Source organism: Oreochromis niloticus, linkage group LG9 (genome assembly GCF_001858045.2).
Source record: "Oreochromis niloticus isolate F11D_XX linkage group LG9, O_niloticus_UMD_NMBU, whole genome shotgun sequence".
NCBI lineage: Eukaryota > Metazoa > Chordata > Actinopteri > Cichliformes > Cichlidae > Oreochromis > Oreochromis niloticus.
In genome coordinates this window covers 5,159,131-5,183,331 of record NC_031974.2, presented here as the reverse complement: position 1 = coordinate 5,183,331, position 24,201 = coordinate 5,159,131, and the positions used below count along the sequence as shown (strand labels likewise).

General features: G+C 41.2%; 1 protein-coding gene across 1 annotated transcript in view; it reads left to right on the top strand.

Annotated features, from left to right (window-relative positions):
- The first annotated feature begins 17,964 nt into the window (after positions 1-17,964).
- LOC102080440 (gastrula zinc finger protein XlCGF26.1) overlaps positions 17,965-24,201 on the top strand; it is a 49,737-nt gene continuing 43,500 nt past the window's right edge. Inside the window, exon 1 of the mRNA XM_019352894.2 lies at positions 17,965-18,183. The gene's annotated coding sequence lies outside the window, so the exon portion shown is untranslated. The remainder of the gene's footprint in view (positions 18,184-24,201) is intronic.

Below are 24,201 nucleotides of genomic sequence, written 5' to 3'. Positions count from 1 at the left end.
GAGTCTTTTACACACATTGCTGCCTTAAAATCACATCAGCTCACCCACTCGCATATTAAAAAATTTGTATGTGGTCAGTGTGGAAAGGCTTTTACTTGTATGACTGGCTTAAAATCACATCAGCTCACCCACTATGGAGTTAAATCATTTTTATGTGGTCACTGCGGAAAGTCTTTCATCCATAAAACAAATCTATTGAGGCATCAGAAAACCCACTATGTGTCCTCTGAGAAAAGTGGAAGACCAATGGGACATTACTAGGACTGCCACAAATGATTATTTTGATAGTCGACTAGTCACCAATCATTTTTGCGATTAGTCGAATAATCAGATCATACATCCATTGGACGTAAAACGTACAGCTTATTGCACCAGCAGCATCTGCTCCTACAGGGAGTGCAGAATTATTAGGCAAATGAGTATTTTGTCCACATCATCCTCTTCATGCATGTTGTCTTACTCCAAGCTGTATAGGCTCGAAAGCCTACTACCAATTAAGCATATTAGGTGATGTGCATCTCTGTAATGAGAAGGGGTGTGGTCTAATGACATCAACACCCTATATCAGGTGTGCATAATTATTAGGCAACAGCAGAGAGCTCCAGTCCGACTCAGACGCCAGCAAGGTGGAGGTGGAGTACTGGTTTGGGCTGGTATCATCAAAGATGAGCTTGTGGGGCCTTTTCGGGTTGAGGATGGAGTCAAGCTCAACTCCCAGTCCTACTGCCAGTTTCTGGAAGACACCTTCTTCAAGCAGTGGTACAGGAAGAAGTCTGCATCCTTCAAGAAAAACATGATTTTCATGCAGGACAATGCTCCATCACACGCGTCCAAGTACTCCACAGCGTGGCTGGCAAGAAAGGGTATAAAAGAAGAAAAACTAATGACATGGCCTCCTTGTTCACCTGATCTGAACCCCATTGAGAACCTGTGGTCCATCATCAAATGTGAGATTTACAAGGAGGGAAAACAGTACACCTCTCTGAACAGTGTCTGGGAGGCTGTGGTTGCTGCTGCACGCAATGTTGATGGTGAACAGATCAAAACACTGACAGAATCCATGGATGGCAGGCTTTTGAGTGTCCTTGCAAAGAAAGGTGGCTATATTGGTCGCTGATTTGTTTTTGTTTTGTTTTTGAATGTCAGAAATGTATATTTGTGAATGTGGAGATGTTATATTGGTTTCACTGGTAAAAATAAATAATTGAAATGGGTATATATTTGTTTTTTGTTAAGTTGCCTAATAATTATGCACAGTAATAGTCACCTGCACACACAGATATCCCCCTAAAATAGCTAAAACTAAAAACTACTTCCAAAAACATTCAGCTTTGATATTAATGAGTTTTTTGGGTTCATTGAGAACATGGTTGTTGTTCAATAATAAAATTATTCCTCAGAAATACAACTTGCCTAATAATTCTGCACTCCCTGTATATAACTATCATTAACTTACAGCTTTAAGTGTTTAAGGTCTGTGCTAACTAAGAATAGAGACAAGATGATAGTTTATTACATTTTAATGAAATCTGCAGATTGTTTCAATGAAGTTTAATAAACTCAGCCGTCTGCTCCTTGCTATCTAAAATACAACAGGACACCGGAGTATATTCTCGAGCATCTCACACTTCTGATAATCAGTTGTCTGCTTGACGTTTATTCAGCTGTGTAAAAACTTTAATCTCAGCCAAACCGATTTACTCAGGAACAAATAAAATACAAAAAAAAAAAACCCAGAACAGTAACATTTTTAAGTTATCTAAGTGACTTATATATCATGTTTAACCTGAGTAGCGAAAGACGGCGGTGGGTTTGAAAACGATTTGCCGGGAGTCCGGTGTTCTCACTGGCTCGCTATCGAGCTTTTGAAAATGTGGTGTCTTGATAAACTGAGCAGATATTTGAGGTTTACACAGTGAAGATATGCGTAGCTTATTTGTGAGGTTAAAAATGTGTAGGTAGAATGTAGAATTATTGTAGAGACACTGACACTGCCCTGGATGTAATAAAGGCCTGAGTGTGTCATAAACTGAGGAGTAGATTTCTAGGAGACCCTCCCCCAGTTGAACTGTGAAAGTGAGACAAAGAGGAGTTAATGCTGAGTGGAAATTCCCCAGGGCATACCTGGGTGGGGGTCTCAACATTTGTAACTGGATAACTGTGGTTTGGAAGGGTGATGGACTTTTATGACCCTCAGGAAGTCACGCACATAGAGACACATGCACATAGTGCTTTGACTGTTACGACACACCCACACCTACATGCACATTCACGTGCACTCACACATACACACAGGTACGTGCATACATTCATTCACGTGCACTTACATAGACACACGGGTACGCGCACACACAGGCATTCACAGGCTCGTGCATACACACAGACAGAGTTTGCAGCACAACAGGGGGTTTTATGATGGAGTCGCTTCTATAACCTGAGTTGGCTGGAAGACTGTTTACTTAGCCTGGCAGGGCGAAGGACAGTGTCTCAGCTTGACTCTGGACACGCATACACATACACACATACTGATATGCACACACTTATCCCCCCTCCCTTTCCAAACACCTTCGATGCTTGTTTCCTGCGGGGGAACACGGCAGGTCTGTGTGCCGCGCTGGAACGATAGCGCTGTGCAGGATGGCTGCTGTGTTTGCTTCGAATTACTCCTCACCCCCCCACCCAACCCTGTGGCTTGTCATGTCTCTCACAATGTTGTGCTGTGGACATTTATGTGCTTTTGTGCAGAGGAGTTTTTTTGTTTCCTGTTTCCATGCATGAGTAGAGGTCTCTTTTTTTTCCTCTTGTACTTTCCCATTGTAGTGTACATTTCAGTGTTTTTCTGTAACGCTACCAATCTCCGACTTGTATCCCCATGTAATGTCTGTGCTGTGTGTGTAAGGTCGGGTGGGGTCCCATTTCACTGCAGGGCAACCTGCATGTGACGAATAAAGCTTTGATTGATTGATAAAGCTGGCTGTAACTAACAAAGGAGTGACGATTTTTGCAAAGGGACACCGGCCTCGTCTTCCCTTCTAGAAGAATGTATGCTTAAATAAAGATGAATAAAGTTTTTGTAAAAATGACTACTGGGTCCGGTGCCATCTCTGGAGGCCTGAGGAATAAAAAAGAACCGGGGTAAAACTGATTTCCCAACAACAGTTACATTCCCGCCTGAAACTATGTTAAACGTTTATTTTGTGACCCAGAAAGAATAATAAGAATAAAAATGACTAGCTGCCGCCATTGTTGGAAACTGAGATGGGCCGCGCTATGAATTCTGGGACACAGCTTCTTCTTCTGCGGGGTTTAACGGCAGCTGTCATCCTTCTTCATGCAGTGCTGCCATCTTCTGTTTCAGTCCGTTATTACACTCTTAAATCCTACTACTTGTTCCTGCGTCTTTTGGGATCTTACAAAGCTTCAAACGACGCGTCAACTTTTAAATTAGTCGTCGGCGATTTTTATATTCAACTAATCGTGGCAGCCCTAGACATTACCCTGACAGGGTTCATTTGAACAAAGTAGGAGAAACAGGGGTCTGAACAAAAGTTCTTCTGGATGCTGCGTCAAACTTAAAAAGCTTGAGATCAGGCTTCACAGAATTCAGCTTGTGTTCCAAGTTTAGCAAGTGAAACTTCACTGGCTGTGTCCACAAACAGCATACAGAGCAAACATTACTCCATCATCTGATCACAAGAAAAGCAAAATGTCAGAACAGTTCACCTTCTGGGTCAAACTGTCAGACCTGTTACTGTTTATTTGGTTGTTCATTGTGAGGTAATTATCAGTGTCAGTGCTGTGCCACTTCTATTGTAACTCACATGAAATGTGTTTTAAATTGGCTCTATTGTCTTACAATATTGTGTGAGTCTGTTTTGCTCCACAAAGACACAACCCCTCCTGCAATGTTTAATATTACAGCAAAAAAAAAGGTAAATTCATAAATTTGTCATTTTTTAAACAGGCAGTATGTGGAAAACTACACATGGGTAAGAATATATTTGATGTTTTCAGTAGTCTGTGTTTTCTTACAGGATGTGAGTGTGTTTTGATCAATGAAGAGACAAACCTACATTGTTTTTATGTTGCAGTAAAAATACTTTTATTTTAAGTCATAAATTTCAGTCATTTTCATCCAGGCAGTATGTAAAAGATTAACTGAATCCTATGAAAAATAAAATGTAGAAAGATGTGATGTATCTTTCCGTGTTTTTCTGAATAATTACACACTGCTTCAAATTAATTGCAGTATAATTATTTATTTATTTCTTCCTCTGTAAGAAACTGACTTGCTGTCCCTTTGTTCTCGTGTACCTAAGTAATTGTGGGTAATATCTTGATGCATGCTCAATCATCCAGGTAAGGAAATCCCAGAAGTTGATTCTGTTCATCTGGACGTAGCGTTTTCAGTGGGACAAACGTTTCATCACTCATCCAAGTGACTTCTTCAGTCTCAGCTGACTGCAGGTTTCTCCAATCTTATAAACACTACATTTTCATAATGAATGAACAATAGGCTGGGAGGTCAGTTCCTTGATCATTAGTATGCAAAGTGTCATGACCACTGATCAACTGATAATTGTTTGTCACTGGACCACACACACACCACTGTAACTGCACTGTCATGTTCCATGTACACTAAATCCACTATTGGAGTGTACATTGTCTGGTCCATTTCTAGCTGAATGCATCAAATTTACTTCTCCACATTTTGTACCAGAAGATTTACCAGCCTTTAGAAGACAGTGGTCCCGAACCAGAAATGGTAAAGTCGCTGTGTATAAGAGCAAGGATGCAAGGATATGTTATAGGGTACACCTTAGAATTAAAATTGTACTTTCCATGATTAATGGAAAGTACAGCATTTTTCTTTTCGCAGCGTTTTTCTTTTTGCAAGTGTTTTTCTTTTTGCAGCATTTTTCTTCTTGCAGCATTTTTCTTCTTGCAGCATTTTTCTTTTTGCAAGTGTTTTCTGAAGTTGCAGTCCGTTTGGCCTCCCAGGGCCACTGTAATTTCCACTACTAATTAATTACCATCGAGCTCAAAGGTCCTATTAATAAACGGTTAACGAATGTGTATTTATGAAGACGATTTGTGAGGTAAACTTACCTTTGTTCGTATGATGGTCTTTCGTTCTACACGGTGCATTTCAAGGTCCTGTACCCATCCCTCTGTAAACTGTACCCGGGCTTGTGTATGTGTATGTACTCACTCCAAGAACCGTATAATGAAAGTGAAAGTTGGGCAGCACGCTAACGTTTTTTGTCCACTTTGTGTGCTCGTAAGGGTCTGACCCTTTCAATCCTTTGATTTTTTTCCTCGTATCTTTTCTTTGCCTTTTCGTCGAGTCTGTCTTTGTACGGTCCGGCATTATTCTCCTTCGTTTTGTACATTACTTTTTTGGGGGGCAAAGAAAAACCAAGAACGTATTGGAAAGGGAGAATGAACGTTTTGCGGTGCTACAAATGCTTGCATTTGATGCGGTACTTGGATTGTTTTGCCACGGGTTCCCAGCATGCAATGCGCGAAAGTCAAGTGGTCTGTCAATCTCTATTGGAGCCTGATGAGACAGAGGTGTGTGCGCCGAGGGTGGGAGCCTGCAGTGAGCTTCGCTCCAGTGGGGAGGTGAGAGAAGAACGTACACAAAAACACATATGGCCTTGTGCGGCCACGGGGACCACGACATCTACGCTCTACGCCAGTTCTATACAATATGTGTTCGGATTCTAGACAAGATATTGCTTTTGATATAATTCACTTGATCTTTAGATCTTTAAAGCAATAAATTTCAATGGATTCCTGCAGATGGAAACGAACAGGCTGATGAGTAGGGATGGGTACCGGTTTCTTACCGGTTCTGACATAAACGGTAGTAACCAGACCGAAAAGCAGCGCACATTTCGGTGCTTTATTTTGGTGCTTTTTTTCCTGAGATGTGATACACTTTAGATTCTAGCCAATCATTTTACGTTTCCGAGGATAGTAGGCGGGCCCAGGTACGTACGTTCTTTTAGAGCAGAGCTACGGATTAAAAATGCCCAAGGCGAATCGGTCAAAGTCTGGCTGTACTTCACAGCAAAAGATGCAAAATCAGCAGCCTGCAACAAGTGCTTTAAGGTGATACTGTGCAAAGGAGGAGGCAACTCCTCGAATCTGATGAAACACCTGGCGACGCATAGTGTTTTTTAAAAGCCATGAATTGTGCCGTATTTGATAGCTTGCTGCGAGACCTCACACTGAGCACATCTACTGCAGGTCTGGTGCCTGTTATCGGACCCGGAGTTAGCAACATCCCCCAAAAACCCAAAGAGGAGAGTCCTGGCCCCTAGCCCTGCCAGTGTAGCAGAAATGATGAGGATGACGATGGCAGCAGCAGCCGTTCTTTTCTGCGTGAGTAGCTTAATGTTGTTGAACTAGCAAACACCGTCGTAGCTACATGCGGCTATCTTCTTGTTTGATGGCAGATACTCCCTTTACCCTGGCCAAAAAGGCTAAAATGACCAAAGAAAAATTGGAAACAGTTAAACATGAGAGGTTTTTGGACAAACTTTGTGTTTTTTCCATTGTTTAAGCACTGCTTCCAGCCAAGAGTGACCATATATGCCCTATAGCTGCAGAAAAGGCTGACATTGTTATCTTTTTACAAAAAAACAGCTGAACATGAGAGGTTTTTGGACCAATTTTGTCTTCTCCATTCTTTAAGCACCGGTTTGAGCACCGTTTAAGCACCGGCACCATTTCAAAAGTACCGGTTTGGTACTGGTATCGGATAAAACCTAAACGATACCCATCCCTACTGATGAGTTTGCAAAAGGTGCAACAAGAAGAAGTCATGCAGATATAAATATAAAACACAAGAAATATATCTCTTGGGATATGTAATTACAAATGCAGAAGAGTTTAAAGAATTCATCAAAAAATATAAAAAAAGAAATCAGAAATAGTCTGTATCCAGGACAACTGGCTTAAACCTACTTTGGATTTTGTTATTAAAGGTTATGCTGGTGTAAAGGTCTGCATTGCAGGATGTGGGGAAAATAGGACCCACGACGCAGGACTCTTCACTGCAAACGGTGCGTTTATTTACGGTGCAGTAAATGACAATATATATCCGTGCTCTCACTTGACATGTCATGTGTTCTGCCAAAATTGCGTATCTTTTGTGCTCTCCGCTCCAGTGTCTTCGCAATCCTCGTTCTCGCTGTCCTCCTGTTTCCACATTTCTCCTGAGGGAAAATACCAGAGGCAGCGGTAAAACCACACTCTCTCGCAGGCAGGCACTAACTGACTTGTAGACCCTTGGAGATTTAAGTATCCCACTAGAAGGGAGCATTCATTTTACTTTAATGTGCGTAAGTCATTTTCTAGGATAGATTTTTTATAAGGTTGGCCCCTACTTACTGAGTGCTATTACAGACTGTAAATATGATCCAATTGTCATTTCTGATCATGCCCCGGTTAGTATTAAGGTAACTCTTCCCACTCTGAGGACAAAGCGGACATGGCAGCTGGACCCACTCCTATTGGCTGATTCAGACTTTGTGACGTTCATTACACGACAAATAGATTTTCTTCTACAGGTAAATAGAATGGATGGCATCTCAGCTTCAACCCTCTGGGAGACGCTTAAAGCGTATCTCAGGGGACAGATTATCTCTCATTCTGCTTATATGAGGAAGAAGAAGTATAAGAGGATTGAGGAGTTATCCTTAGAAATCAAGACCCTGGACGGACTCATATCTGGTTCTCCGCACCCTGATTTGATTAAGAGGAGAGTGCCCTTACAAACTGAAATTGATCTATTAACTACTGCCCAAGCAGAGAAGCTCATTTTAAAATCCCGTAGTATGTTGTATGAAGAGGGAGATAAACCGTCCAAATTATTAGCTAGCCAGCTCTGCCAAAAAGCAGCATCCCATGTTATTTCACAACCTATCTTATCAGATGGCTCATCAACTGAGGATCATCAAGCTATTAACAACTATTTTAGAGAGTTTTATGCTAAATTATATTCCTCAGAATCAGCACCAGCTCAAAATAAGTTTGACACTTTTTTTCTAATCTGAATATTCCTAAAATTGACTCTGACTCGAAAGAACAATTGGAACAAAGTCTGACACTGGAAGAAATTAAGAATACAATAATGTCTCTTCAGAGTGGAAAAGCCCCTGGTCCAGATGGGTTTCCAACTGATTTTTATAAGAAATTTATAGACAAACTTGCCCCGCTTCTTCTTTTGGTTTACACGGAAGCAAAAGAGAATAACATTCTTCCGCCTACGCTTCAGCAGGCATCTATTACACTCTTATTGAAGAATAATAAGGACCCCCGAGATTGTTCATCCTACAGACCAATCAGCTTAACAAACTGTGATGGCAAAGTGTTCTCAAAAGCCATTACACTCCGACTTGAGAAAACTCTTCCTCATAATATTGAGTGGGATTGTCTTTTTCACACACCTTGGAGGTTTGGTTTTGGTCCTAACTTTATTCATTTTATCATGCTCATTTACACTGCTTCAGTCTATACCAACGGTATCTCATCAGAACCTTTTCCTCTTCACAGAGGGACCAAGCAGGGGGATCCAGTACGTCCATTACTTTTTGTTTTAGCTATAGAGCTACTTGCAATAGCTCTTAGAAGCAATAATTGTGTGGTGGCATAACTCACACTGTCTCACTGTATGTGGACAATTTGTTGTTATATGTAACAAATCCAATCACATCTACCCCTGAAATCCTCAGAGTCTTACAGGACTTTGGAAGCATATATGGATACAAACTAAATTTTGTCACGGAACCGGCTCTGGGGACTCGGGGTCCATGAGCAGTGGGGACTATGATCGTTATTATTATTATTATAATTATTATTATTATTATTATCATTTGGTGTGTTGACTGCACTGCCTCTGTTCGCATCTGTATGTAGGCAGGTATGTGTGTGTTGCCTTTTTTCTGTGGCCAAGTTACAGGCACCTTCAGCCCTAGGGGCGTGGGCTGGCTTGAGGACTGGCCACATCCGAAGTCCTTGCCACACACCTGCTCCTCATCTGGACTCGTCGGGGGAGCTATTTAGAAGAGCGATGGAGCTTCCACCGACGCTGGATTATTGCGTTTGACTTCACGTCAGTCTTCTACCATAGTCGGAAAGTCTGTGAGTGTATGCCTGCTGGGATAAGGTGTGTTAACGACTGCCTCTATTGTTTTCCCTCAGGAGGAATGTGGGACGAGACAGAGCAGTGAGCACGGGGAGTGCAGAGACACTGGAGCAGAGAGCACTACACTGGGACTTTTGGAAAGAAGACACGACATGGGAGTCTGGGACACTAGGGGATTTATTGTTGCTTGATTCACCACCTTGTAAATAATCACTGTTTGCACTGAAGAGTCCGGCGTTTGGGTCCTATTTCCCCACCTCCCCACGGTCTGCCGACACAGACCATGACAAATTTAGCTAAAAGTGAATACTTCCTCATTAGTAATAATGCAGGAGAATACCCCAATCTGCTATTTAAGTTGTTTACTGAGTCCTTTACATATCTGGGTGTAGAAGTCACCAAATCCTTTTACAGTCTGTTTAAAAGTAACCTCAATCCTCTATTGGAACAGTGCAAACAAGATGTTAAAAGATGGTCTATTTTACCATTATCTCTCAGTCACAAAGGCCAATTCTGTAAAGATGAATATTGTGCCAAAATTCCTATATTTATTTCAGGCGCTACCTGTTTACATATCACAGTCTTTTTTCATGTCATTTAACCAAATGGTGTCTTCATTTATATGGAATAATAAACCGCCTCGTATAAGAAAATAATTTATGGAAAGACCTAAAAATATAGGTGGGCTCACACTGCCAAACCTGGGCACATATTATTGGGCGGAGAATCTCAATACCATCCCTCTATGGCTAAAGCACTGGAATGATCAGATCCCTGTGTGGGTACGGATTGAAAGGGTCACAAGCAGGCCACTGTCACAATACGGCTGTGTGCAGCCAAGAGTAGGACCCAAACGCAAACTTGCAGAGACAAAAAGTAAACTCAAAAAACACAGCTTTATTGCTGGCGTGAAAGGGAAACAAAGAATAAAACTAAACTGGGAAAACTAATATTAAATCATAAACAACAAAAGAGTCCAAAACAAAAATGTTCCACTGGAGCTCATGAATAGTCTAACACATAGTCAATGGAAGGCACTAGAGCTCAGGGAACGGTCCAAATCAAAGTCTCCAGAATAAAAACAACGGCGCTTCTGTCTAAAGCAGAACAGGCATGTCGAGGTTGATTGATCACAAATCCAAAAACATAGATCCAGGGGCCGACCTGGAGGCCAGCGGCACAACAGCCCACAGTTTATTAGTTCAGGGGGCTGACCCGGAGGTCGAGGGCACAACATTCCATAGGTCAATGGTTCAGGGGGTCGGCCACGAGTCCAACGGTGGTGACGGAGCTGATCCTGTGTGCAGCCAAGAGTAGGACCCAAATGCAAACTTGCAGAGACAAAAAGTAAACTCAAAAAACACAGCTTTATTGCTGGTGTGGAAGGGAAACAAAGAATAAAATTAAACTGGGAAAACTAATACTCAATCATACATGGAAACACAGGGAGAATCACACAGCTATGGTGGAAGACGCAACACTGACAAAGAGAAACATGGGGCTTAAATACACTGAGGGATAACGAGGGGGAATGAGCCACAGGAGACGAGCACAGCTGGGAGTAATTAGGCAGGACGAGACAAGGGAAGCAAAACTAGAAACATTAACATAGGACATAGACTGTGAAAGTAAAACAGGAAACACACTGACTGAACTCAAGACATGTAAACTTAACAGACTGGGGAGACAGAACATAGGGACCTGAAACATGGGACAGAAAGGGACAGTAGACACAACATGAACATGACGCCACAGGGGAAGAGTAAAACAAAATGCAGGAACACAGGACCTCTTTCAAAATAAAATGGGAAATATAATGAAACACAGACATGAAACACATGAAGGACAAGGGAGACTTAACAGGGGTTGGATACACAAGGGGAATCTAATAAACAAATGAACTTAGATTACCTAATGAACAAAATAAACTCAAACTTAAAATGCTAGGTAAAAAGACCCAGGATTGTGACAGCCACTTTCACTCCCAGCTTTACTCTGCGCACCCCTACCACCTCTACTTAATAATGTTAAAGATAACATAATTGTTACTCAATCGCTCGCATTGTAAATCAGTTTAAAAAACATCTGGGTAGTCAGAGTATTTCTATTCACTCTCCAATAATACATAACCATCTTTTTCAACCATGTTTAATGGACAATGGCTTCAAAATATGGCACGACAGGGGCATTCACAGTATTGAGGATTTGTTTATTAATGATGCATTTGCAAGCTTTGAACAACTATCTTGAAAATTTGGTCTGACTAATAACCATTTTTTGCGATACTTGCAAATCAGAGATTTTATACGTAAAAAGGTTTCTAATTTTCCTACTCTCCCCCTCCTTCCTGTTTGGATTCTATACTAAGGGTCAATGAGAGGAAAAAAGGCAGAATATCGTTTATTTACTCACATATCATAGACAGTTATAACCTGTCTATTTCATACATTCGAGAACAGTGGGAGAATGATTTAGGTGCTGTAGTAGCAGATTTCTTTTCTCATGTATTAATCACATATTTAATCATATCACATTAGTTATAGTAATATCACTTTAAGTAAGAGCACTCCTGTCACTAGTTTACATGCATCTGGAATGTTAACACAGTGAGGCCAATGTAATGGGAGACGTTAAACAGATAGTGGGACTTCTTCTGCTTATCAGGGATTTAAATCTTTAGGTGACGGCCAAGCAGAAAACAAGGTCATAATTCTCTTTGTGAGGGAGGCGGTATAGCCCCCTGTGAGAGGGCCAACATGTGAGAGGTTGTGGAATGTTCTATGTCTGTGTGTCTGTATATAAGATGTAAGGGCGGTGGCCACAATCCGGAGATGGTCCTGGTGTTTCACTGCGATGCTCTCTCCACATTGCAATGTGTTTATTAAACCCACTTCAAATCAAGCTCGCTGGGTGTGTTGCAGGTTATTGTTAAATTTTCCACGACAGTGCCCAGCTGTCTGACGAAGAGTGGGATATGGCTCTTACCAGGGTCCATTCGTCTTCTATATGACACTCCCTAATACAATTCAAAGTGTTACACAGGTTACATTTTTCAAAAGTTAAACTAGCAAAAATATTTCCGAACATAGACATAGACCCATCGTATGATAGATGCAAACAGACTCCAGCTACTTCCCTTCATATGTTTTGGTCCTGTCCGAAAATTGCTCCTTTCTGGTCATCAGTTTTTTGAAGTCATCTCCAAAGCCTATGCCTATAACATCTCTTTCTTTTTTTTTTGCTGTTGTTGCTGTGTTTTTTTGTTTGTTTGTTTGTTTTGTTTTTTTGTTTCCCTTTTCCTGTCTTGGTATTATCTGTCTTTATGATCTGTGGGATTGTTGTTTTGTGGTTTTCTGTAATATAATAAGAATGCTATGTATGATAATTGGAAAACTACAAGTGTTAAAAAAAAAAAAGAATTACTACTACATTGAAAGCTGTTATAGTACGCCTTAACTCATAGACATTTGGAGATTCAAATATCCTCATTCCAAAACGTTTACTTAGTGAAACAATTCTAACTCGAGACATTCAAGGATAGACTTTTGGTTAGTTTCTGTCATGGTTCTGGGTCGGTGACCCAGTGTTTTTGATTTTGTACTCTTATTTTTGATAGTATGAATGATAACTGTTTGTGGTTTTGGTTTCCCAGTGTTTATTCTGTGCTCCCTTTGTTTTCTGTCGTCCCTGCCTGTGTGTCCCCTCTAGTGTAGTCAGGTCTCTGCGTTAAGCCCGCGTCTCTGAGTCTGTGTCTTTGCGTGTGTGTTTCCCGTTTTATTTTGAAGGTCCGTGTCTAATCTCAGTGTGTTCAGATTACGCTTCCTTGTCTCGTCAGTTCTGATTTCTCCCAGCTGTGCCCTCGTTCTGTGTCTCACACACTTCCCAGTGTATTTAAACCCTGTGTTTCTCTGAATCAGTGTCGTGTCGCCCCTCATGCTGTGTGGATCTCCCTGTGTCTCCCTGAGTGTTTAGTTTGTCATTTTCCAGTCCAGTCCAGTCCAGTCCAGTTCAGTTCAGTTTAGTTTGCTTTTGCTTTTGTATGCTTTTCCTGGCCAGCAAATAAAGCTGAGGTTTTAAGTTCATCCCTCATGTCTAAGAGCCTGCATTTTGGGTCCAATTCCTGTCTGCCACACAGCGATTCATGACAGTTTTGGAAAGTTTTGATAGCGATAGCATAGATGTAGGTGGCCTTCACAAGCAACAGATCATAAAGCTGTATTAAAATAAATTTAACATCCCCTCCTAAATCTTCTGTTGTTGAATTTACATATTGAAAACTCAACAGCTCTTTTTTAGAGAAAAATGATGTGAGAAAGGATCTTAAAGAACTGATCTCAAACTATTGATCTATAGCTCGAGAAAATTTGCAAATAACTGGGAATTATTAAAATTTGAAATTGACAAATATTTAAGGAAGGTTGGCAGCCTTAATGTGAAACCAAAAGATTAGAGGAAGAAAATACAATCTCTCAAATTGACACTAACTGAAGAGGATAAACTGAACCTTGCTAAATTACAAGATAAATTAGATGGCTTATACTCAGACGAAGCAAAAGGAGCCTTTATCAGGTCCAGATCTAAATGGCTTGAAGAAGGTGAGCACAATTCCTATTATTTCTTCAGCTTAGAAAAGAAACACTCAAGCATAATATTAGCAAATTAATGATACATGTGGTAACAGAGGATTACAGATTAATCTTTAGCAGAGGCGGAGCCAGACATTTGAAACACCCGGGGCTTAGCCCTAAAGGGTAGTATGCACGTGGGACTTTTTTTTTGTGGGGGGGGTTAGAAATGACTGAAAGATTAATAGGCTCTGTTTTGAGTTTTGTTCAAAAAAGAATGACTTCATATAGGGAAAATATATATCATATGCAGGACACCTTAAACTACTTTTTTAATTAAGCAGCAAGGCAGAACAAAGTCAGGGCTGTATCAAGACACAGGGACTAAACCCCAATTCAACCAGACCCAGAACTGATCCAGAATTAAAACAGGACTACCACAGCTCAAAATCAGGACTACTGAGGACTTAACCAAGACAGAACCAGAATCAGAACTAGATGGTAGTAGCACTAAAAATCATCATAGACCTGCACTACACTTATTTTTTTATTCAACCAAACTACACTATTTAGACTCAGAAAAGTTTATATAATTATTTAGCCTTGTTGTGCAAACAAGCCTGCATAACTTAATAAATGTAGAATTTGAAAAATAACAAACCTAAAAAGAAACACTAGGTACGAGATACATGAGTACCTATGATACGGTGATACTTTTGGTAAACAACCATTTGACTAACATGTGTGTCTCACCTGCTCTTGTTCCCTCTCTGCACCTCTCTCCCTCTCTGCTCCTCTCTCCCCCTCTTTGTGCTGACAATCATCAAATATACAGTTGAAACCAGATATTTACACACTCTTCAGATAAAAACACAAACACTTTTTTAATTGTAACATCAAATCAGACTAAATGTTTATTTTTTTAGATTGATGAATATAAAAAAACATATTTGTTAACTTTAAGAGTAAAGAGAAAAACTATCTGTATTTCTTAATTGTAAATGGCACCAAATTGTATTCAAAACTGAGCCACACTTATGGAGCTCCACAGTTCTTTTCCTGGTGTTTTGGTTGACATCTCTTGATTTTCCCGTTTCAAAGAAACAGGCTCTGTGTTTTGCCTTATATGCATCCACAGCTGTGCTACCAATTTACTCACATGGACTCTACTAACCTATCAGAAGCTTCTTCAGCTCAGAATGGAATCGTCTGGAGTTTTCTTATTAATTAACAATAAACTTAGTGTATATGTACTCCTAAATTTGATGAAAGTGATAAAAATAGACAGCTCTCTCTCTCTCTCTCTTTATTCTGACATTTAACTAATTCAAAATATTTTTCAATATTTATCTAAAACAAAAGTTTACTCTAAATTGATGTTGTACAGTAAAAATGTTTTATGTTTTCTCCCTAAAGTGTATGTAAATATCTGGTTACAAATGTGAATATACTGCTGTGTACTGAAATCCCTCTTGTTTTGCATAGAAATATACTGAACAACATACAAAGCATAATATATAAAATAACATTTACCTGAGTTTTTTCTTTGAAAGAACCCTTTAATGTCCATTCTTATATTTCAGTACATTACTGAAACCGATTTAGCCGGGAGGGTAAGAACTGAAAATATGAAATAAACACACGTAAGCTAAGACTCTCTAAAAAAATAGCATTTGTTCGGCTTTTCATTTCGCCATTTGTTGATTCACTTGAAGAGCAAGTAACATAATATTGGTCAAGTGATCAGTTTGATATCAATCTTTCGTGATACACCGTCATATTTACATTATTTGTACAGTATGAATGATTTGCTTTGGTACCTGGCCGAACTTAAGCTCTCCTTAGTATGGCTGCGTTTCATCAACAGCGCAGGCAGCAGCTGCCCCGCCCTCTCGCTCAGTCGCTTAGTGCCTGAGCTCGGATCATACCAATATCAGGGGGGATTCACGCACAGTCGTAATTCCCACAGTGTGCACTATGTGCTTCGAATATTGTGTGTAGTTTTTGTTTTATACAGTTGTCAGCCAGGGATCTAACTATGAAAAAATTACACTCCAAAAGACCCCGGGCTTCTGACAAAACAGCCCGGGCTTAAGCCCAGTAAGCCACCCCCACGCTCCGCCCCTGATCTCTAGTCATTTTTATAAGGAACTTTATAGCTGTACATTTTCTCAGGAAGCTTCAGATCACCTCTTAGAATTGCTGAATGTTAAATCTGTCAGCCAAGAAGATTCTATATTATGTGATCTACCTGTCTCATTAGAAGAAGTCAAAGATGCAATTGGGCTATTAAAAATAATACATCTCCAGGCACAGTTGATCATACTGCAGAATTATATAAAACATTTTCTGAAGAGTTCTCTTCCTCTCTTCTTGAGGTTTTAGCAGAAAGCATAGGAAACCACCAACTTCCCACTACGATGCATCAAGGTTTGAGCACATTGTTTCTGAAGCCAAATAACCTCTTAGTACCTCTTAATGATTGATAATTGCAGACCAAATAGATTATTAAATAATGATTAAATAATATTTGCTCTTATTTTAGCTAACAGACTTAAGATGATTGTTGACTCGTTATTTATGAAACACAATCTGCCTTTATGCTTAAAAGACATATAACAATATCAGATTGGTTTTAGATATTCTGGATTATTCTGACCTAATAAATTATTTTTTGACTTCTACAAGGCCTTCGATACGGTGGAGCATGAATTTATATTTCAAGCTGTAGATAAATATGGTTTTGGTACTTACTTTCTACAGCGATTAAAACATTATACAATAGCAGTAACAGCAGTATCAAATTAACAGACGGTACTTCACCCAGATTTAACATACAAAGAGGGAAAAGACGAGGCTGTCCCAAAAGAGATCCCTGTACCTGTTTTTGTTAATTGCCCAACTATTGTTTAACCAGATGAAGTCAAGCAATGTAAAAGGTATATCGCTAATTGGCAAAGATTTACACATAACACAGGTAGCTGGTGACACTACATTATTCCTAAAAGATCAAATCAAATCAAAATTTATTTATATAGCACATTTAAAAACAACAGTTTTGGTCAAAGTGCTTCACAAATTATGAAAATAAATAAATAAAATAAGACAAATACAACGCAAGACAAGACAAACATAGAAACCAACCAAATGATAATCAAACTATCTTACATCAAAGCCAGAGTAAAAAGATGGGTCTTTAAACAAGATTTAAAAGACTGAACAGTCTCAGAAGAGCGAATGGCAATAGGGAGGTTGTTCCACAGTCTAGGAGCTACAATAGCAAAGGCACGGTCGCCTCTGGTTTTCAACCTAGACTTAGGTTGCATTAAAAGCATCTGGTTAGAAGATCTTAGTGCTTTTATAGGATAGGATACAGGATATAGGATTATACAAATGAAGAAGTTCTGTTAAATAGCTAGGGGCAGTGTTATTTAAGATTTTATAAGTGAATAAAAGAATTTTAAAATCAATGCGAAATTTCACAGGAAGCAGTGTAACTTGGCTAAAACTGGAGTCATATGATCATGCATTCTAGCACCTGATAAAAGGCGTGCAGCAGCGTTCTGTACTAATTGCAACCGGTGAAGAGAGGAGTGAGGGAGGCCTAAATAGAGGGAGTTACAATAGTCCAGTCTAGAGGTAATGAATGCATGAATAAGCTTTTCAAGGTCCTTGGGGGACAGGAAAGGCTTAGCTTTTTTAAAAGATGAGTATCAAATTTCTATTACTATTGAAACGATCTCCACTTTTCCCAAGGTTTCTGGATTGTACTTGAATATTCCTAAATGTGAATTTATGGCGATAAAAGAATGTTTGAAAACAGCTTTGTGTAACCTTCCAATAAAACAAGAAGTTTGTTATTTAGGTATTGTAATAACCAAAAACCAGGAAAGAAGAATTGATCAAAATTTCTATCTTACTCTAGAGAAACTCAAACACAGATTTACTCAGATAAATCATTAAAAGGCAGAGTATTAATAACTAAAGCAGAAGGCATCTCTCATCTTACATACACTGCATTGGCATTTCACCTTGATAATAAACTCATAAAAGAGGTTGATAAGTTACTTTTCAACTTTATTTGGAAAAATAGGACACACTACATTTAAAAAAAAAAAACAGTTCTTATGAACTCCTATGTCAATGTGTTTTTGTAAACCACGTGATGATTTAAGTCATTTAATCTTTGCAGAATATGTGAGCGAGACTAAAAGAACAATATTTTTATGTTTAGTAAACTGACGTTTCTAAATGTAACTGCTTTTATTTTATTAGTTCTGACGAGGACAGCTGAGTGATGTTGTTGGTGAGCTTGGATTAAATCATCTCTAAACAAAGAACTTGTCCTCGTGGTGACTGACTTGGGGAGTGGAGGTCAGTGAGCCCATTGTCTCTGCTGGTCCGACTCCAACTACAAAGCCGGCCCGCTCGCCCCCTCCTGAGTCTGAGAGGAGATCCAGAGTAAGTCAGTTATAACTACATTGGTTGCTTAACTTTATCATTTTCTACAGGGTCTCTCTCTCTCTTAGCTCATTTTGGTTTGATTTCTGCCTTCTGTTTAGCCTCTCTGTTTGTCCACCTCAGTACGTCAATGTTTTATCATTTGAGATAAACTCTCTGTTTCCCTTCATATAAAGGTGATGTCTGTGGAGTGATCTATGTGGAGATTATACATATATGTGTATATGTTTTATATATATATATATATATATGTATATATATATATAAAACATTTATACATATATGTGTATATGTTTTATATATATATATATATGTATATATATATAAATATACATGTAGGAGTATTTTAATAAGTGTCAATCAATCAAGAAATGGTAAATGGCCTGTATTTGTAGAGCACTTTACTAACTTGACAGACTGGCTGAAGGCAGAAATCTGATGCTAACCAAAACAAAGTACCCTTAGACTCTTAGCTGAAGAAGTGTCTTTAGAATAAATCTCTTGACAGCAAACTAGACTACATACTGATCATACTTTATAAAAAGAAGTATGGTATGGCTTACAGCAATGTAATGATTCACAGGTTTCGATTACAGGCATAGGATAACAGATGATAGAATAATATAGAATAATAATCTCACAGTGTCTAAATCCAATCGAGAATCTGTGGCAAGATCTGAAATCTGCTGTTCACAAACCCTGTCCATGTAATCTGACTGAGCTGGAGCTGTTTTGCAAAGAAGAATGGGCAAAGATTTCAGTCTCTAGATGTGCAAAGCTGGTAGAGACATACCCTAAGGCTACGTTCACACTGCAGGTCTTAATGCTCAATTCCGATTTTTTGATCAAATCCCATTTTTTTTGTCTGCTTGTTCACACTACAAATAAAATGCGACAGCAAACGCGCTCTAGTGTGAACGCTCAAAGCAGACCGCATGCACAAAAGAAGATGTCACACACAACTCGCTCTGTTTAGACCCAGAGCAAACAATATTGTTTGACTGATGGCCCTTAATATAAAGACTTCGGACTTTATGTTTCCTAATTTTTGCTTTAAGTTATTTTGTTATTTACATAATAATGTAGATAACCTAATAATGATCCTTATTGCTGTTTTAGAGGAGCGGTGCTTCAAAGGATAGTTGCAGATTTCTGTCAGAATCTGCAGAAAATACAGTACAAATAAAATGTTCACGTTTCTCCAACGTGGTCTTCCCAACAGTTTCACCGGATGGCCAGGAATCGTTCACGATGTCTTATCGGGCGCTGATAATTGGCGTCTGTCTTGTGTCAGTGACGTAAAAGACGGATTTAATGCGACTTGACCGTTCAAACAGCAGTCGCTTTCTATAAGATAAGATAAGATAAGATAAGATAACCTTTATTAGTCCCACACGTGGAAAATTTGTTTTGTCACAGCAGGAAGTGGACAGTGCAAAAGTTGTGAAGGAAAAATTAGAATAAAATAAAATAAGAATAAATACAGTACACAACTGTACAGAATAGAATAAAATAAAATACTATATACAGTAGAATAAAATAGAATAAAATATACAATAAGATAAAAATAGAATACAAATGCTATATACAACTGAGTAAAAATACAACGATGCCAGAAAAGAGTATTGCACATTAGTGTTATTGCACATGTGTGGATGTGTATGTTTGATCAGTTGAAGTCTTTGTTGTGGAGTCTGACAGCAGTGGGGAGGAAAGACCTACGAAATCTCTCCGTCCCACACCGTGGGTGCAGCAGTCTCCCACTGAAGGAGCTGCTCAGTGCTGTCACAGTCTCATGCATGGGGTGGGAGATGTTGTCCAAGAGGGATGACAGCTTAGCCACCATTCTCCTGTCACTCACCACCTCCACCGGGTCCAGAGGGCATCCTGGAACAGAGCTGGCCCTGCGGATCAGCCTGTTCAGTCTCTTCCTGTCCCCAGCAGAGATGTTGCCGCCCCAGCAGACCACACCGTAAAAGATGGCTGAGGCCACCACAGAGTCATAGAAGGTCTTCAGGAGTGGGCCCTCCACTCCAAACGACCTGAGTCTCCGCAGCAGGTACAGCCTGCTCTGCCCTTTCCTGTAGAGGGCGTCTGAATTATGAGTCCAGTCCAGTTTGCTGTTCAGATGAACACCAAGGTACCTGTAGCTGTCCACAGCCTTGATGTCCATACCTTGGATGTTCAGTGGTTGCAGTGGAGGATGCTTGTGCCTGCGGAAGTCTACCACCAGCTCCTTGGTTTTACTGGCATTGATCTGGAGGTAGTTCAGCTGGCACCAGTCCACAAAGTCCTGAGTCAGTCCTCTGTACTCCTTGTCGTCCCCATCAGTGATGAGGCCGACTATTGCAGAGTCATCAGAGAACTTCTGCAGGAAGCACTGGGTGGAGTTGTGGGAGAAGTCTGCAGTGTAGATGGTGAAGAGGAACGGAGCCAGAACCGTTCCCTGTGGGGCCCCCGTACTGCAGACGACCCTGTCCGACACACAGCCCTGAGTCCTCACATACTGTGGTCGGTCGGTGAGGTAGTCCAGAATCCAGGTAGTGAGGTGATGGTCCACTCCAGAGTTCTCCAGCTTGTCCTTCAGAACCGTGGGAAGAATGGTGTTGAAGGCACTGGAGAAATCAAAGAACATGATTCTCACAGTGCTCCCAGCGGTCTCCAGGTGAGCGAGGGAACGATGTAGGAGGTGAATGATGGCATCATCCGCTCCAATGCCAGGTAAACTGAAGTGGGTCCAGTGATGAGCTCACAAGGCGTCGAAGCTGAGCCAGGACCAACCGCTCCAGGGTCTTCATCAGGTGGGATGTCAGAGCCACCGGCCTGTAGCTGTTGAAGTCCTTGGGGCGTGAAGTCTTTGGCACTGGTACGACACAGGAGGTTTTCCAGAGCTGTGGGACTCGTCCCAGCCTCAGGCTCAGGTTGAAGAGGTGCTCCATCACCCCACACAGTTGGTCCGCGCAGGACCTGACGACCCTCGAGCTGATGCCATCTGGACCCGCTGCCTTCTTGGCTTTAATCCTCCTCAGTTCCCTCCTAACCTGGGTGGTTGAGAGAGACAGGCTGGAGCCTTGTGTTGAGTGTGTATTGGATGCTGTTGTTGGGGGTGGGGAGGAGTGAGCAGGGTGAATAGAGGAGGTGTGAAGTGTCTGAGGTGTCAGAGGTGGAACAGCAGCAGTGGGGGTGGGTGAGTCTGCAGCCGATGTTGGAGACTGCCTCATGGCTGAATCAAATCTGTTGAAGAAATGATTCAGTTCATTTGCCCACCTCACATCCCTCCCAGGCAGAGAGTTCTGATGTTTGTGGCCTGAGATGGTTCTGAGGCCTCTCCAGACTTCACCAACGTTGTTTTGCTGAAGCTGGTTCACCATCTTCTGCCTGTAGCTGTCCTTCCCATTCCTTATCAGACCCCTCAGCTCTCTCTGCACCCTTTTCAACTCCTCTTTGTCTTTGGATTTGAAGGCCCTCCTCTTCTGCTTGAGGACGGCTTTAATTTCTGAAGTAATCCAGGGTTTGTTGTTGGAGAAACACCGTACAGTCCTGGTAGGTACGGTGTTATCCACACAGAAATTAATATAGTCAGTAATGCATGTAGTAAGGCTGTCGATGTCCTCTCCGTGGTCGTCACAGATCACCTCCCACACAGTGGACTCAAAACAATCCTTAAGAGCCTCCTCGCTCTCCTCCGACCATCTCTGCACTGTGCGGGTGGCTGGTGGCTCCCTGCGCACTAAGGGCTCATACACAGGGACAAGGTGCACCAGGTTATGATCAGATCTGCCCAGGGGAGGGAGAGGTGATGAACTGTATGCCTCTTCTGCATTGGCATACAGTAAGTCCAGTGTTTTATTGTCTCTGGTTGGGCAGGTCACATACTGGGTGAAGGTGGGCAGTGTGGAGTCCAGTGAGGCATGATTAAAGTCCCCTGATATTATGAGAAGGGCTCTCGGAGATTGTGTTTGCAGTCTGCTGACCACAGAGTGGAGAGAGTCACAGGCTGCATCCGCGTTGGCTGAGGGGGGGACATACGCTGTTATCGCGATAACATGCGAGAATTCCCGGGGCAGGTAGTACGGACGCATGCTAACGGCTAACAGCTCAATGTCTCTGCTGCAGAGTTGTTCTTTTACAGTGATGTGCCAGGGGTTACACCATCTGTCATTCACAAACACTGCCAGTCCCCCTCCTTTCCTCTTACCGCTCTCTCTTGTCCTGTCCGCTCGCAGTAGCTGGATTCCCGGTAGTGTCACGCTCGTGTCCGGAGTTAGCGGTGTTAGCCACGACTCCGTTAGCATCATGATGCTACATTGCCGGTACTCCCTCTGTGACCAGGTTAGCGACGTGAGCTCATCCATCTTATTGGGCAAAGATCTTACGTTTCCAATAATTACAGAAGGAAGAGATGGTCGATAACGTCTCCTTCTCGGGCGACGGCGCTCCTTCCCAGCACGACACCCCCGTCTTTTCCTCCTCAGCTCGCTGGGAATGTCAGGTCTGTCTGCCGGCAGTACAGCTGCGGGACGTAGCGCTAACAGCTGATCCTTACTATAGACAAAGGATCCCTGCTCTGGGTCTCCAGACACGGGTGAAAAAAGTAGAAAAAAACTAAGAAAAACGACCAGAACTAGCACAAAACGGTAGAACATGGTTGCAGAGTCTAATTACTAATACGTTAGTTATAAAAAATTACGAGAAGAAAAAGATAAGAAAGAAAGAAACTCAGAGTGAGCAGAGCTGCTGTAACAGGCTGCCGCACACGGGGGGCGCCGGAAGTAGCATCGGATATGTATCAGATTCAGTACCACATACAAAAGTGACCCAGATCGGATTTGAAAATATCGGATTTGTGCCGTTCACACTGTCATACCATGATTGGATATGGGTCGCATAGGGTAAAAAAAAAATCGGATTTCATGCGCTTTCACCTGCAGTGTGAACGTAGCCTAAAAGACTGGCAGCTGTAATTGCAGCAAAAGGCGGTTCTACAAAGGTGGGGCGATCATGGCTCAGAGGTTTGGGAAGCGCATCTGTAACTGGAAGGTCGCCGGTTCGATCTCTCTGTCCTGGTCGTTGTGTCCTTGGGCAAGACACTTTACCCTACCGGCCAGAGGGGCCGATGGCGTGGTATAGCAGTTTCGCTTCTGTCAGTCTGCCTCAGGGCAGCTGTGGCAACAACCTGCTTGCCTCCACCAGTGAGTGAATGAATAGTGGAATTGTAAAGCGCTTTGGGTGCCTTGAAAAGCGCTATATAAATGCAATCCATTATTATTACTATTACAACGTATTGACTCAGGGGGCTGAATAATTACGCACTCCCCACTTTTCAGTTATTTATTTGTAAAAAATGTTTGGAATCATATATGATTTTCGTTCCACTTCTCACATGTACACCACTTTGTGTTGGTCTTTCACGTGGAATACCAATAACGATCTGCTGCGACCGGTTGGGGTGAAAGAAGGAAAACAGTATAAAGACATGCTGTGAAAGAGAGACAGAGATTAATAACAGATATGATTGATTCGATGCAGAGAGGTCTATTAGCACATAGTGAGTGAGAAAGGTGATTGGAAAGGAAAAACTCAATGCATCATGGGAATCACCGGCAGCCTACGTCTATTTCAGCATAACTAAGGGAGGATTCAGGGTCACCTGGTCCCAACATAAAACAATCGGGACAAGAGGCTCAGCATGACCTCATTAAAAATGCTCTGTTTTCTCTTTCCACTTTCTCTTCTTTCATATTCTTTCTGATGTATTTTCTTGTGTAAGCTGTTAACTGTTGTGATGGAGATTTTATGTGTTGTTCATATGTTTTGACAATATCACAATATCATATTTTGTGTGACTTTGTTCTACATATAGGAAAACATCAAATATGTATTTCCTATCCTGAATAAGATTTATTCATAACAAACGTGAAAAGACCCACGAAAACCGAGTTGACGATAAAAACGATAACACAATAACGCTAAAAACCTATAAAAACCCATACATTTCACACCCGAGCCTCAACTCTC